Below are 14,778 nucleotides of genomic sequence, written 5' to 3'. Positions count from 1 at the left end.
TAATTTTTGCTTTCAGTCCCAGATTTTCTTTTGAAAAGATTAGAGCATCTCCAACAGCGTGCCGTAAATCGCATACAGTAAACATGTGTTGATGTGTCCAGAGTACAAGAGCCGCCATTCAACCCAGATACAAGAGCCGCCATTCAACCCTATAGATCAAATGTCCAACTCTATTAACTTTAATATAAAAAGTTAGCAATGGACTTCCGCCGAATAGCAGCAGCCTTCCCCAACCCAACTCGGACGAAGATGACAGAGGGGTTGTGGCATGGGGTACATGGTGGCTTTTGGTTGGTTAAGCGGGTATCCAGACTCCCGCATATGTCCCACAATTTTGCTTTCGGTTTGCAGAAGTTTGGACGCACGGATGGATGGTAAAAAATGATCTAGAGTCGGTACGTTATTGGAGATGGAGGCCCATACTACTACAATAGGCCGCCGGGTGTATTGGAGGACCTTATTTTAAATAGTTTACAAATCACATTTAAGGTTTCAAAGAAAAAATCAAAAGAAATTCTATGTGATCATATGGACGTATATTACACATGTGTAAAGTCTGATGATAAAACAAGTAAACATGTGAACTATAAAAAAGACAAAATGATTATTTCTAAACAATGAAAAATAAATGCACTGTTCATCTTTCCAAAATCCCAATTTTGTCAATGTTGTGTAACTCACATGGTTACTTATTTCAGCATCAAAATTTACGCATGTCTAATATGCATCCATATAAACATGTTGATTTCTTTTCATAATTTTTTGTACCTTTAAAATAACATTTTGACACTATTCAAATTATAGGGTTCCAATGCACATGTCCTCCAAAGTGACTTTTTGTGGATGCCAGCACTGAACAGCAAGTGCCAAAGAGCAGGCTTCTTTGCTTAATGGGTAACTAGTATGCCAGTCAGAATGATTAATTGAAATTTGCAGGACTCAAACGTCCATCTTGACAGAAATTTTCTTAGAAATATTCTGATAAAAAAATCAGTGAATGATGGGATAAGAGATCATCTGGAAAATGGCGAAGGATGGAGCAGACGAAATCCAGAATTAGATAGGATGGACAAGATGCTTTTGTTAAAGGCAGCCCCAGCCTGTTTTATATTTCTTTTGTGGGAAATGGATCGACAATCAAATACAGTAATAGTTATATCATTCACGTACTATTAGAAAAAGACCCATTTGTTTAGGTTCCAGATGCCCATTAGCCTCGGTTCTTGAACCGGGACTAAAGGCCCAAACCTTTAGTCCCGGTTGGCTTATGAACCAGGCCTAAAGGAGCTCCACGTGGCCGCTGCGGGGAGCCCAGGCAGGAGGAACTTTAGTCCCGGTTGGTCACACCAACCGGGACCAAATGGCATCCACGCGTCAGCATCAAGCCGGAGCTGGTTTTTTTGTTTTTTTTAAATGGGAGGGGGGGTTGGGGGGTTTTGGAGGGTTAATTTAATGGTTTCATATTGTGTTAGCTAGCTAATAGAGAAAAGTGTCCTCTCTTTCTCCGTGCTTGGTCGAACAATAAGTTTTCGTATATCTATCTGACGCTATTACATATATACAATATAACATCTTTACAATTAATCCAAAACATCATCTAATTAAGATCCAATGACAAATCCACACGGCATTCTCCATCTTTAGGTATGATGTGGTCAAGAAAGAATCCCGTCAATTCCTCTTGAATTGCTCGTATGTGATCATATGGTAGGAGTTCATCCCGCATCTGCGAGATCTAATTTAAAGAAGGGGGTCAATACATGCATATATATGAATAAAACTCAACACAAATGTGAATATTATTTACGTACTTGCAATTATTTCTCAGAGAAGACCCGCTCAGAGGTCGAGTGGCGAATGAACTCTCATACGTAGTATGCACATAAAATAGCGCCTTCTTTCTGGTACATACACTTTACGAGAATAGAGTTCAATCAAACTGATAAGCAAGCATGGTAATGATATATTGATGAAATTTTGAATCAATTAGAGATGTGCGGAACTAGCTAGTACTACTTACTTTGGGATGCGTAAATCGCAACTCTTTGTTTAGACGGGGAACCTTATTGGCGAACTTCGTCCAAACCCTACCAGGCAAAGAAAATGATTACTTGATATCCGGAAATTAATGAAAGTTGCATGCTGATATGGTCTCGGTATATTGACGGAACTTACTTCTTGAGCATTTCAGTAATGTCTTCGTAATCCTCTTCGGCTTTACGTCTCGAGTCTATGACATTTACTAATGCCCTGCCAACGTCAATGGATAGCAGAATAAAGTGGTCTCTGCGCACGCATATATAACTCATCAATTACATTACTTAATTAACCTCGAGTAAGCGAACTCGAGTTTACAGAGAATACAACAACACTCACTTGAAGTTGTAAGGAAAGATTATTTCTCCTTTTTTTATGTATAAGGAACGAGTTTAGCAAGTTCTCCTCGGTCTCTTTGATTGAGTTTCGTATCATCAATTCATTTACGACATCTCGGCTAATGAACCCAACGTCGACGATTCCTGCTTTTTTTAATTCGACAATCTTCAATCTGCATAATATATATAGTGAGGATAATTATATATACATGCAATGAACGAGCTGGGCTAGAGACTTGACTATAGAAGTAATACTTACACACACGGTAGGAAGCCATGAGTTGTTTGTCGAGGGCCAGTTGATTATATAACTGAAATAACTGCTCAAATTGAATAGTAATCACGGGAAGTCCAATGAATTCGTTCTCTGGTTTCACTGCCACATACATAGCATTTTTCTCAAACTCCCTGCAGGTTTTCATGTACCACTCATGCAATCTGTGCATCATCGTTGTTAGAGCAGGATGACCAGGTTTGAAGAGGCTTCCGTGCACGTATTTATATTGTTCTTTTGTTACATCATCCCCCAAGTAATCATCAGGATTGGTACCGGGCACCATCTCCGTATTATTAGCTATGACGATATCGAGCTCGGGAATTATTTTCCCACTTCTTCGTTCTGCTAACCTTTCATCACTAGAAGTAGTTCCCGACCGCACTGCTTGTGCATATGTCTTTTTGAGAATGCGGTCATAGTTGGAATCCGACGGAGGCGCTGGTGGTCGCTGAAGTTGATTGATAGTGCGCTCCACTTTCACCGGATCTAGCTTCTCCTTCGGAGGTGGAGTTTTCTTTGCAAAATGGGCCCTCAATTCGGCACGACATATGACCTCATTTTCCTCCTTGGTCCTCTCATATGGTAACTTTTCCAGAGGCTTGAAAGATGGACCGTATTTCACGCCTCTGCTTGTGCTGCTAGCCACCAGAGAGAAGGAGGCGTATCTATTCCGCTTGAGAGAAGGAGGCGGACTACTCAGACACGCCGGAGGAGCCGTAGCGGCGGCATTTGTCTTCCGACGTTGCCGACGAGGCGAAGGAGGAGGCGGACTGCTCTGACGCGCTGGAGTAGGCGAAGGAGGAGGTGAAGTGCCCTCACGCGTCGGAGGAGCTGGAGAAGGAGGCGGAGTACCCTGATCACTCGCTGGAGGAGGAGGAGGAGGGGGAGGAGGTGGAGTGCCCTGACTCGTCAGAGGAGAAGGAGGCGGAGGCGTCCAGTTTTGAAGCTTGATGAACTCCTTCTGCCATAGACATGTACTCCCCAAAGCACGAACCAGCTGAATCTCCCCTTCACCTGTAGGGTGGTCAAGCTCGAGCTGCTCAAATTCCTCCATTACTTGATCCACCATCACAACAGCATAGCCATGTGGAATCGAAAGGCAGTGAAAAATTCCGTTGGGTTGAGGAGGTTCAACAAAGCCGATAGCCGCCTTGAAAGTGAGGTTCCGACATTTCATCATAAGCTTGCAACGTCGAGCCTCCGTGATAGTATCCACTGGGTAGCTAGGAGCCGTGAAGTCATGCTGAACGGGCTCCGTGAAAGCCACGCTGCTTCTCCGCTGAGATGGTGGGGTACCTTCTAGGGTAGCTTCGTGCCACTGAGATGGTTGGTCGGTAGCTCGTTGGCTCTCAAGTTCCTCAAGCTTTTGCAGTCTTGCCTTGATATGTTGCATGTCGCTCAACTCCGATTTCCTCTTTCTCTCCCGACTTCTGTAACCGCTTGCGTTAGGAAACCCTCAAACTTCCACGGAAAGGAGCCTGGTGTGCCTCGTGTTCATCCAGGGTGCTCGTCATTCCCTATGGCCTCAGTCAGCTCGTCCTTCTCTCTGTCTGGAATGAACGTCCCTTCCTGCACTGCGGCGATACATTTCTGAAGGTTGATCATGGGTATTGCAAGTTGCTCGTCCGTTCAACGGCACTTCCCTGTTTCAGGGTCCAAAGTTCCCCCAACCCCGAAGAACCAAGTCCTTAAACGGTCTGGCAAGTTCAATGTCTGTGGTTGGACCCCTTTAGCAATCAGGTCATTCTCAACTTTGTCCCACAACGGCCGGGCTTTGAGGTAGCCACCTGATCCCGTGTGATGGTGATGCTGCTTCTTTGCGTTATTGTTCTTGTTTGTCTATGACATTTTCTTACTCTTCTCCGATGACTTGTAGGCCACAAATGCGGGCCAGTGATCTCTTATCTTCTTAAATCGGCCGACGAATTCTGGAATCTTCCCTTTGTCGACTAACATTGATTTCCAATAATTCTTCCACTTCCCGAATAGATGTGCCATCTTCTTAAGAGAACACGCCTTGACCAGTGGCTCTATAAGTGGCTTATTAGGATCTTCCTCTGCCGGTAGGGTGAAATTTGCCTTTAGTGCGGTCCAAAGATCATCTTTGTGCCTATCGGTGACATAATCACCTTCAGGGACGTCGTCGCCCTTAGGCTTTTTCCATTGCTTGACGCTGATCGGGATGTTGTCCCTAACAATAGCTCCACACTGAGCAGAAAATGCGTCCTTGGTCAGCTTGGGTTCAATCGGTAGGCCATCGGCCGCGAGTGCTGTGATCGTGAACTTTTCATCCATGTGCAACCTTCTCTTCGGGCTCGTCTCTTTACCAAAGTTTGGCTCAATCCGGAGGGCTATAAAATAAGAAAGAAGAGTTAATATATGTACATACCTTCGGGCTTAATTAATATATATACCTCGCCGGACTTTGCAACATCTCCCTCCTCCATTCAGTCATCGGAGCCGTCATCATGGTCTCCTTCTTCCTCCGGCCTTCGGTCACCGGAGCCATCATGATCATGTCCTTCCTCCTCCATTGTTCGATCATCCGATCCGTCATCCTCTCCTTCCTTACCATCGGTGTCGTTGAGATACGACAAATAATCATCGAGAATTATCTCCCCCAACAACTGTTCTCTTTGATCCATATAGTTTCTGCAAATATTTCAGCTCCTTGTATGAATAACAGAATTACACGAACTTATATGTTTTAAACATGCACAAACTTTTTTATATTTCATTTCCAAATGTTGAATAGTTCATAGATGTACGTTATGATATACTCCCTCCGTTCCTAAATATAAGACCTTTTAGAGATTGCACTATGAACTACATACGGATGTACATAGACATATTTTAGAGTATAGATTCACTCATTTTACTTCGTATGTAGTCTTCTAATGGAATCTCTAAAAGGTCTTATATTTTGGAACGGAGGGAGTATAATGCAACTCGTGGTTCATCATCAAACTGATCACCCAAAGAGCTGTCGTTGTACTAAGGCACGGGCGGTGGAAACCCACAGAGAAGGAACCATAACAGGATCATAGCTCGGGTGAGATCCCTGAAGAACCTGCGAGGTATTGGAGAACCTAGCGTCCAACGCAACCAAGTAGCAACGACATGCTCGTCAACCTCCCTCACACAGCGAAGTACCTCCTCCTCGGGGGTCGGCTGCCTCCGCACCGAAAGTGGCGCACGTGACCGCCACCAAAGAAGCTCCGGGTCTATGACGGGAGTCTGATTCCTCACCAAGATGCACGCCCCTGAAGGTAGCACCTCCCAGTGCCAGCCCGGCGGAGCCTAGTCCCGCACATGCTGGCGCCTATCAAGCAGGTGGTCGCCACCGAGTCGACTACGAGGATGCGGGATGGGCATCCTCTATGTCGAGAACAATTTCTACAACTATTTAAAGCCCTACTATTTAATTAGGTAACAATGGGCAGGAATAGAGAAACAAATATGCATTCATTTTTCAAAATAAAATTTAAGAGATTCAAAAGCACGATTCATCACATATGAATGACAGTTTTTATACCGCATGCCCTTATCTATCTCACTAATCTACCTTTTATATACATGATTTCTATGAACAAAAATTGTATGAACACAAATTTTATCTACTGACATTAATATATACTGCTAAGGCATTATATCTACACGTACGTTATATGAACAAATTTCTATGAACAAAAATTGTATGAACAAAAATTGTATCTACTAGAATTAATATATACTGCTAAGGCGTTATATCTACACGTACGTTATATGAACACAAATTTCTATGGACAAAAATTGTATGAACAGCAATATGCAGGGGCGGCGGCAGCGACAAGCAGAGCACACAGAGGAGGAGCTCACCGGGGCCGACGGGCTCGGGGCGGCAACGAAGACGGGCTCGGGGGCGGCGACGGCGACATGCTCGGGGACGGCGGCAACGGGCTCGGGGACGGCAGCGACGACGAGGAGGCCTAGATCGGGGGCGGCGACGACAATGACTGGCTCGGGTGACGGCGGCGAGCAATGGGAGAGTTATGGGGGAAATTTCGACAACTCCCGTCTATATTCGGAAACCAGTGGTCCCGGTTCGAGGCACAAACCGGTACCAATGCGTCCCTTTCGTCCTGATTGGTTCCCCAAACCGGGACTAAAGGCCAATTTGCAGCAGCCCAAAGGGCGGAAAGAAGAGACCTTTAGTCCCGGTTGGTGCCTATAACCGACACGAAAGGGCGTCTTTCATGTCGGCTTGTGGCACAAACCGGGACTAATGGCATGTGTCTGCCACAGCCGCGGTGCGATTGGATGTTTAGTCCCGGTTGGTGCCAATAACCGACATGAAAGGGCGTCTTTCGTGTCGGCTGGTGGCACAAACTAGGACTAAAGGCTTGTGCCTGCCACAGCCGCGGTGCGGTTGGATGTTTAGTCACATCGCTAGCCGAGAGAGCCCGAGAGTGGTTTATAAGCGCTCATGCACAGATCCTCTCGAGCTCCTCTCAACTGCAGGCTTCCGAGCCTAATTTATCACTGCCTGTGGGCCTAATGGTCCTTTTGTGGGCTTGAATCCTGGCCCAACTCTCCGGTTGGGTTTCTAGTCGTATTCAAGCCATGGTGGCCTAGTAGGTGGCATTTTTTTAAATCTAGTTTTTTACTTTATTTATTTTATTTTATGACTAACTTTACTAAACAATAGATTTTTGAGTGATTCTTTTTCCTGCTATTTAATATTACTGTGTTTTTATCATTATATTCAATTTGTTAGGTTTTATGTTGTTTTCAATAACTCTTTTAATCAAAAACAGATCTGTTACAAAAGGGATTTCATTTTTTTGAACTTATTTGAACTCAAGACTTTTTCTATGTTCAAAATGCACCATTCGAGGCCACATCATCAATTTTCAACACTTTCCGAGTTCATTTGGTATTTTTCATGCATCCACTGATTGTTTTGAGCTAAATGACCCAGAAATTGAAAAGCACTACAAATAAACTCTGAATAGGTTGAAAGTTGGCATTATATCATCATTTCACCCACATAGCATGTGCTAAAAAGTTGAGAGGGTTGCGGCAAAAACTGGATGCACTTCGTGTACAAAACTGAAAATCTCTTTCGAAGTATCAAGGTTCCTTACGAAAACTCATCTCTTACAAAAGGGATTTCATTTTTTGAACTTATTTGAACTCAAGACTTTTTGTGTGTTCAAAATGCACCATTCAAGGCCACATCATCAATTTTCAACACTTTCCGAGTTCATTTGGTATTTTTCATCCATTTACTGATTTGTTTTGAGCTAAATGACCCAGAAATTGAAAAGCACTACAAATGAACTCTGATTAGGTTGAAAGTTGGCATGGTATCATCATTTCACTCATATAGCATGTGCTAAAAAGTTGAGAGGTTTGCGGCAAAAACTGAATACACTTCGTGTACAAATCGGACAATCTCTTTCGAAGTATCAGGGTTTCTTACAATAACTCATCTGTTACAAAAGGGATTTCATTTTTTTGAACTTATTTGAACCCAAGACTTTTCGTTTGTTCAGAATGCACCATTCAAGGGCAAATCATCAATTTTCAACACTTTACGAGTTCATTTGGTATTTTATGCATTTATCGAAAAAAAATTAAGCTAAATGGCCCAGAAATTGAAAAGCACTACAAATGAACTCTGAATAGGTTGAAAGTTTGCATGGTATCATCATTTCACCCACATAGCATGCGCTAAAAAGTTGAGAGGGTTGCGACAAAAACTAGATGCACTTCGTGTACAAATCGGACAATCTCTTTCGAAGTATCACGATTTCTTACGAAAACTCATCTGTTACAAAAGGGATTTCATTTTTTTGAACTTATTTGAACTCAAGACTTTTTGTGTGTTCAAAATGCACCATTCAAGGCCACATAATCAATTTTCAACACTTTCTGAGTTCATTTGGTATTGTTCATGCATTTACTCATTTTTTTGAGGTAAATGGCCCAGAAATTGAAAAGCACTACAAATGAACTCTGAATAGGATGAAAGTTGGCATGGTATGTTCATTTCACCCACATAGCATGCGCTAAAAAATTGAGAGGGTTGCGGCAAAAACTGGATGCACTTCATGTACAAATCGGAGAATCTCTTTCGAAGTATCAGAGTTTCTTACGAAAACGCATTTGTTACAAAAGGGATTTCATATTTTTGAACTTATTTGAACTCAAGACGTTGTGTCTTCAAAATGCACCATTCAAGGCCACATTATCAATTTTCAACAATTTTCGAGTTCATTTGGTATTTTTCATGCATTTACTGATTTTTTGAGGTAAATGGCCCAGAAATTGAAAATCACTACAAATGAACTCTGAATAGGTTGAAAGTTCGCATGGTATCATCATTCCACCCACATAGCATGTGCTAAAAATTAAAGAAGGTTGCAGCAAAAACTCGATGCACTTCGTGTACAAATCGGACAATCCCTTTCGAAGTATCACGGTTTCTTACGAAAACTTATCTCTTACAAAAGGGATTTCATTTTTTTGAACTTATTTGAACTCAAGACTTTTTGTGTGTTCAAAATGCACCATTAAAGGCCACATCATCAATTTTCAACACTTTCTGAGTTCATTTGGTATTTTTCATGCATTTACTGATTTTTGAGCTAAATGGCCTAGAAATTGAAAAGCACTACAAATGAACTCTAAATAGGTTGAAAGTTGGCATGGTATCATCATTTCATCCACATAGCATGTGCTAAAAAGTTGAGAGGGTTGCGGAAAAACTGGATGCACTTCGTGTACAAATCGGACAATCTATTTCAAAGTATGAGAGTTTCGTTTTTCACTTTATTTATTTAATTTTGTGAATAAATTTACTAAGAAAAAAAAATTTGAGTGATTATTTTTCTTGTTATTCAATATTACTGTGTTTTTATCATTATATACAATTTGGTAGGTTTTAGATTATTTTAAATGACTGTTTTAATGAAAAACAGATCTGTTACAAAAGGGATTTCATTTTTTTGAACTGAAGACTTTTTGTATATATATGTGGTCGAAATGCATGATACCATGAAGTTAGAATGGTCTAAACCATTCAAAAGTAGCAAATGAAGTTAGAAAGGGCTAAACCATTCAAATTTGGAAACTATAATGGCACAAACAGAAATTAGACATATATAAATTGGTCCAAGTAGTACAGAACGATACTAGTCTAAACAGTATATAATATTAGCTAGCATAGATATATATACAGGTGTTCGCCGTTGTGAACACTACTCGTCTGAATCGTCTCAATCAGAATGTCCACCTGCTCTGAGGTGACGCCGGCCATAGTTGACAACTCAGATCTTGCGGTACAACTCATATGAAACGTATGCATCTTTTGTTGCATACTCAATGTTGATACGATCAAGTGGGGCCTTCTCCCAAAGTCTCTGCTGAGACTTTGGGAAGTTGGTCTTCATATCATCATACTCCTCGTCGATCAAGGCGACTGCCATATGAGTCATTGAAGTCCTCTCATGTCGAAGCCTGAATTCCTGTTGGAGATCAATGAGGCAATCAGCTAGTATCTCAATACCGAAGTTGCACCTCATCTTCAGCTTGTCGTTCGTTATGTCAACGGTAGCAAAAGTGATGCCGCTACGAAGGAAGTCCATGAGTTCTGGACAATGCTTGTCACTACTGCAACAACAACAAATCAAAATGGAACAAATGTTACATACTGGTGCAACAAGAAAAATGTTTCGCTACAACTAAAGAGAAAATTATCTTTAGGATTCAAATGAAACATATTGGTATCCTATGCAATTATCATATCCTATGAATTGATCAACAAAACCGTAAATTAACTTTTACATATATATATATATATATATATATATATATATATATATATATATATATATATATATATATATATATATATATATATATATTCTCCCACGGTTTTGCAAAATGCAACAAGCTAGACATATTGCATATTGCTATGTGGGGACCCCGACTTACTAGTCGAGAATCGCCGTGCTCAGTGATCCCAGAGATCAATGCTCACCGAACACAGATACCGAATAAAAGAGTCTTACAGCCATACATACCATTTGATACAATAAATGACCACTTCGGTCGAGTCTTACATATATAGGGCCTTAAAGGCCTACACTGGAAACTCGACCAATAGCAGAATTATTGGTTGAAAGCGTGAACCCATGCCATCAACCTTAACCTACAGGCATTCTGACTGGGAAGCATCCTAGCTCGCAAGAACGTCACCGAGTTAATCTTCACCATATCATGTTCTTTCACACCTGGTCAATGAAATAACCAGTGGCAAGCCAATGAGTACTTTGAATGTACTCGCAAACAGCCCATGATATGAACAATGAAAGTGAAGGATAACAATATCATGCATTTTCTAGTATAACTCATCTGGGTAGAATGATCATGAATATGCATCAAGTTAAAGAATTACTTTTGAAGAACAGGTTACAAATATCAACATATCTGCTAAGGGTTGAACCATCCGAGTTCACCCTATATGCCAAGTCACCGAACTTGGTCATATCCTCAATATATCAGTTGAGGGCTGAACCATCCGGGTTCACCCTATATGCCAAGTCATCGAACTTGGTCATATTATTATTATATTAACACCTTTTTAACACCACACACACACTCACTCACACTTGGTTTATGCGGAAACGCTGGACGTAGTTTAAGCAGGATTACCCAACTGTCCTTGACCGTGGACACGGCTATTTGAATAGTTTGACACTCTGCAGAGGTAGTATGGTGGACCCACGAGATCCGGGAAACTTTCGTGTCATCCACGACTCGCGGAATATCACATATACCCGAGGTAAGTACCCAATCATCATCTTTCCCCTGACGATACTAGACAGAGAGGTCCACTCGATTGGTACCCAGCCCACATGTTGTACGTCTTACGAGCACCGACTCTGGACAGTATCAACCATTCGGGGACCAACGGTGTGCCTGGAACTCATAATAATGGTATAGTCGTCCTACCTCGCACGACCCCATCACGAGAGTGACGACAATCACTCCCGCCGCTAGTAATGTGGCTCTTTGCTAGTACCGACCAGAGTAATCAACAAAGCCCCGTCCCATAAAGGGGTAACGTGGTCGTACTAGTAAGGTTGGGACGGTCGACACATCATAAATCTAATCCCATTTCCGAAACCATACTCACACAAAACACCGGTGCATCACTTCAACAAAAGTGACCACCAACTCATCATCACCCTCGGGCATTAGTGACACCCGACGTGGTTTTCATAAACTCTTATTTTAACTCACCATCATGCTCATGGTAATATACTTTTACTTGTCAACATGGTATTAGCATGACCATCCAGGGGTAGGGTCAAGCTCAATGCGATGGTTCTCTAACTCTACTAGTCAACATGATAGTAGCAAGATCCTCATAGATGGTAGGGTCAAGCTCATCATGCTTGTGCTCCGAGGAGTCATATGTATAACATCACCATCATGCAAGTGCTCCGAAGAAGCCTTCGGTACCATCACACAAATGATGAACCGGTACTATGATCACATGCAACGGAAAAGTACTTGCTATTCTAGCATGCATCAATTCATATGCTTAAGTCATGGTCAAAGGGCTGCTTGACTTGCTCACGTAAGTCCTCGGGGTCTTCGAGGTCTTCCGCTCCATTTCCGAATACTCCGTCTACTCGTAACTATCGTCGGAAACAACCATAGTAAGCCACATAGCAAGCAGAATAAAAGTGTTCTAAAATATAAGTTTTATTTTTCTTGGACCTCTCCGGTCATAAGAAAAATACCTGAAGCTTGATATAGGATATTTGGATCATCAAGGATTTTTGAATGTATGGAAAGAAGGAATAGGTGACCATTGAAGAAGCCAACAGAAATCACTGTGTTAAAAATGAGTGGAGGCACCCATTTAACAGAGACTGATTTTAGAAATATTTAGGAAGTGGTTTCACTGGATTCGGAGTTGGTATGAATATTCTAGAGATTTTACAATGTGGAATAAATAGCAATAGGAGCTATTTATTTATTGCAACAGAAGTAAGCCATACAAAAATGTTGGCCAAGGTCCTAAAAATAGAGAATGATTTTAGAAAACTCTGAAGTTTGAATCACTCCATTTGGAGTTTATTTGAATCTGCTAGGAATTTTGAAAGGTGGGATATTTTATATCCAGATTGGGATTTTAAATAAAACACCACAGAAAGTTGGTAGGGAAAAATGTGCAAAGCACTTATTTGGATAGGCCTCATTTTTAGGGTCCTACAGAAATTTGAATCAATGGAATTGGAGTCAGAATGAATTTGCTATTGATTTTTGAAGTTTAAGAAATATGGGAAAAGGATAAAAGGGCTCACCTTCTCAGACTAACTAGCGCCTAGGGCGTTGGATAGGCCTTCGGGCCGGCCCAGTAGCTCGGTCTGGCCAGGGAGGAAGGCACGCCGAAGGCGCCTTCTGGGAGTACACCTTCGCAACGGGAGGCGACAAGAAGGGAAGCCAGCTTCCACTTAACTGTGCGGGCCCAATCATTGTTCCGCTTACAGGCGGGCCCCGCTCGCCAGGGCCTTCCCCTACCTCCTACCCGATCTGAGGCGCGAAGGGAGGTAGGGCGAGCTGATGTAGGCCGGCTCCGGCGTCGCTCCGGCCACCCCCAACCGAGGTAGGTGCACCGGCGAGCTCGGGGAGCCACACCGCTCCCATTCCAGAGCTCGACGCCTGCAGGGAGGGCCGCAATGGAGGCCGACGATGGCGACTGCGGGGAGGTTCTCTACCTCCCTGGCTTCGACCAGCAACGAAGGGAGAGAGAGTTGGAGGTGTTGCGGAGGAGCTGCGACAGCGTGAGGTCTCTGGCAGGGGAGGAAAGAAGCGAGGGGAGGCTCCGAGCGCGCCAACCCCACGGAGGCCGGAGCTCTACCCCTCGGCCATGGCTATGATAGGAGGAGGGGAGGCTTGGGGAGAAGAAGGGGAGCTCGAGAGGGGTTCCAAGGAGTGAGGAGGAGGGTTTGAGAGGCTCAGGCGCTTGGGGAATGTTCTAAGTGGGGGAAGGGGACCCAATAAGGGTCTGGGAGCTCTCTGGTGCACCCAGGGCACGGTGGCCACGCGTCCCTGAGCCACCTTGGAGTCTAGCTGATGGATGGAGATGCTTTTAATGGTCAACACGATGCTCTGAGACACGCTGGGACAACCTGCTTCGCCAAGAAACGGTCGGGAGGAGAGAAACTAGGTGTAGAGGACCCGGTCTGCAGGTCAGGGTGGTGGTCACCACGGCCACCCACGCCCACAGGTTTGCAATGGCCAGCCAAACATGTCCAGCATGCAAGGCATACATGCACAAAGATAACTCTGGAGTTTGGAGGCTAGTACAGTTGGTTTGAACTAGCTTTGACTGCTGCAAAGTTTCTAACAGCAAACTTAGAGCTGACAAAATGGGCCTTAGGAGGGGAGCCTTGGAAAGAAATTATGTCTGGTAGTGATAACTATGCAAGAACTACAACACTGCCAAGTTTGAGCTCAAGAAGAGAAGGGTAGCTTGTACTTGATGTACAAAGCTATATTTCAGCCAGAATGAACTTGACGAGGTGCTGCTCATTTCTCCCACATGAGCATGCCATCTATTGGTTCCAAATGATGCTTTGGCATGGGATAGATGCTCTGGAAAGAGTTGGGAGTGATCGCTTAAGCAGAAGTATGAGAAGAGAGGTAAAACAGTGCTTACAAGGGTGAAAATGAGAGAAACTTACAAAGGAACCTTCTCCAATAATTGACCAGTGGCCATGGGGAAGTTACTAGAGGTAAAATATGACTATGTGAGGCTGTGGTAGAAAGTTTAGCTCAAGGGTAAAAGTAGAAGGGGCATAAGAAGCCAAATTAGAGAGTGCACACAAGGTGTTTGATCTGTGGTTAGGCTACCAGATGGATTCCAATGGCTATGAAACTTAGCAGTGTCAAATAATATAGGAAAATAGGCTTGCACACCAAATTTGGAATTTGCTGGAGAATTTTTCCAATGTAGACTTGAAAAACCCTAGAAAGGGGCCGAAATGGGTTTCCGCTTAGAACCCTATTCAAATAAATTCCCACAAATCCAATATTTGGTGTAGGGGCATTATGTGAGCATTA

This window comes from Hordeum vulgare, chromosome 6H (genome assembly GCF_904849725.1).
Source record: "Hordeum vulgare subsp. vulgare chromosome 6H, MorexV3_pseudomolecules_assembly, whole genome shotgun sequence".
Taxonomy (NCBI): Eukaryota; Viridiplantae; Streptophyta; class Magnoliopsida; order Poales; family Poaceae; genus Hordeum; species Hordeum vulgare.
This window is presented reverse-complemented; position numbering follows the sequence as displayed.